Raw genomic sequence first — 3,002 nt, 5'->3', positions numbered from 1 at the left:
CACACAGTGTCCCAATAAAGTGATACTGTAAAAGAAAGTGTGTTTTTTAACAGAAAACAAAGACAAGAACAATGACATTGCAAGGGAAGAAATATTTCAGTAGTACTGAGTAAATTGTGTGTTAGCATTAACAAATTCTGGATCAACATGTGGGGTGGGAGGGAGCTATCAGTGACAAAAGAGATACTAATATTCTATTCTTAAGTGATGCCAAATCTTTCCTGTGTTTCCCCAAACTCAAGTCCTATTAGAGAAAAAACAGAACGTAGCACTTTGTCTGTATGTATGTACTGATACCTACACATAAACACAAGACACAGAGAAAGGCAAATCTACCCACAAAAGAAAAGAGGATTAGTTCACCCTAAAGAACACAAACATTTGTAGAAGTACTAAACATTTTAGGATGTAGCAAACCAAAAAGCTACACAATGAACTGAAGCCTGAACATACTTTATTGGTCACATAATGCTGAATTCTTCTTGAGGGGAAAAAGCCACATGGTCAAGGTAATATGGGGCTTGCCGTACATGGATGCTCAAATCCGCAGATGGCAAGCCCCCAAATGGTAAGGTCCCACTGTACAGCGATCCTGTACCAGAGCCCTGTGGAAAAGTAATTTTGCAACACAGGCAGGTTCAAGACAATAAGAGATCCCTTGCTTAAACAGGAACATTTGAAGAATATATATTCATTTATCATCTAATTAGTGTTGTTGGGGTTATTTTGCCCATCCTGCTCCCAAAGTGATGCACGTCTGTGTTTATGTGTATGTATCAGTACATAAATATCAGTACATGGCAAGAGAAGGACAAGACACCAACAGGAGATTCTACATTGCAACAATTTCCAGGTCCTGCATTCATAAATGTAATCACCTGAATCACTTCTGTCTCAAGTGCCTGTCTGTTGATACTAATTTTTAACTTTCTCATTCCAGACAAAACCTTAACATGTTCTACAAAAGCCTCAGCTACTAAGATAACACCAGCAGCATCAAAAGACTCTCGACTAGCATGTAATTCTCGGATAAGCTGTGATGCTGAATTTGCTAAAGCTCTCAAAGCCTTTTACCACAATATCAATGTCATCAGAGGACAGTTCTTAAACCTAAAGCACTGCAGAGCTCCGGTATATATTTTAAGTAAATTCATAATGGAAAAGATTATTCTATCCTTGGTTTCAAGAGACTGTACTAATAGTTCTTCTGCAAAGTGTCTGAGAATTGTTCTTAGGATCACGCTTTCTTAACCTGCCCAATTTTATTAACTCTGTAAATTCCATTTAATAATGCCCACATCTTCTTGACAGTCAGCATGATGTAGTAGTTTGAGTGTTGGACTATGATTCTGGAGACCAGGCTTTGCATTCCTTCTCAGCCATGAAAGCCCACTAGGCGTCCTTGGGCAGGTCACACTCTCTGCCTTAGAGGAAGGGAAGGGCAAACCTGTTTTGAACACATCTTGCCAGGAAAACCTTATGATAGGTTTGTCTTAGGGTCACCATAAGTGAATGCACAAAAGTCTTCAAATTTAGGAATCTACAAATTAAATACCTTAAAACTTTACCCTGTTACCTGTGTTATACTTAGGCTGGGAGCCACCATAATCAGAAACAACTTAAAGGTAGACAATAGTGCTAGATAAGGTTGTCTACCATGTTGAACTTAATTAGCTGTAGTTGTTTACTACCCCTTGTTGTACAGACATGATGACGTTGCTCATCTGCTGGTGCCAGTTATTTTATTCTCGGTATTTATTTTCATATCACTTTCTTGAGGGTCATATGAATTACACTATTTGCTTTTATTTACACAATGCATCTTCCATTGCATAAATTAATAAGACTTGTTTTATTTCCAGGAAGAGGATAACATTCAACAACTTCGACTTTTTGCAGAGAGGCAATCAAACATGTTAAAGGAATTTGGAGAACAACTTGAGTCAAGCATAAGTAAACTAAAAAGTGATGTTGCCTTAATAGTTAAAAAGAAACGAGAAAGGCTGGGTTACAGCAAACCATGAAGTCACCACAGTACACTGCCACCAAATAAAACTATAGTGGTTTAGTATACTAGTTATAGCAATTCTTAAGCATATCGCTATATATACTTCCATGAATCAAGGTATGATACTAGATCTACTGTGGACACAGATGCAGGAGTGGAACAGCCTGGGCATGCATGCATGCATGCATACACTAGAAATGCTGGCCACTACTTACAGTAGACCCACAATGTACCCTTAAATTTCTGATGTTGGTCCTTTGATTCCAGACTCATAGTGAATTCAGATTGGATCCAAACTCTCTGCCCCTTTACTTAATAGCCCCATGTATGCTTACCGATACCACGCCATAATTCTGAAGGTGATAGGGATGCCTGAGTAGCTAGAAAGGAAAACTGGTTATTTACTTTTGGCATGGAATACAGGGCCCTTAGGATCTAGTTTACAATTTAAAAACAGAAGTACAGCTAATATCAGTTGCATTCCATCTTCCATTACTTAACTTAGGGGCTTGACAGATGGAAAGAAAGGGGCGGTCAGAAGCTGCTCCTTTCTTCCCTGGATTGTGGTTGTGCCAACCAAATGGCACAGAAATGATGCGCCTGAAAAGAAGAGCCACGAAACGCGGCTCCTTTCTCCACTATTGCCAAGGCGCCATTAGCACACCGGAGTGGCACGGTGACGTCCTCTGTGTGCTGTGCCATTTGGACGTGGCACACAAGACATGTCATCATTGTGCATGCCAAGATGGCATCCAGACAGTGTGGTAGGGCTTGGGAGCATGCGGACGCTCTGCTCTCCCGAGCCCTAAAATTGGCCCCAGGCTGTTGCAAAGCATACAGGGCCTTACTTTACCAAGAATAAATTATTATTGATTCTCTTTTCTTTTAATTAGAACTTTAATATAGTGGTGTACATGTCAGAACTCCAAAGCAATCACTAATCAATAATTCTCATTCACTGTAGTTACTGCTCATCTTGCTTAGCAATTGCTTT

This window comes from Sceloporus undulatus, chromosome 1 (genome assembly GCF_019175285.1).
Source record: "Sceloporus undulatus isolate JIND9_A2432 ecotype Alabama chromosome 1, SceUnd_v1.1, whole genome shotgun sequence".
Lineage (NCBI taxonomy): Eukaryota > Metazoa > Chordata > Lepidosauria > Squamata > Phrynosomatidae > Sceloporus > Sceloporus undulatus.
The sequence above is the reverse complement of the archived record's forward strand: the minus strand, read 5'-3'. Positions refer to the sequence as shown.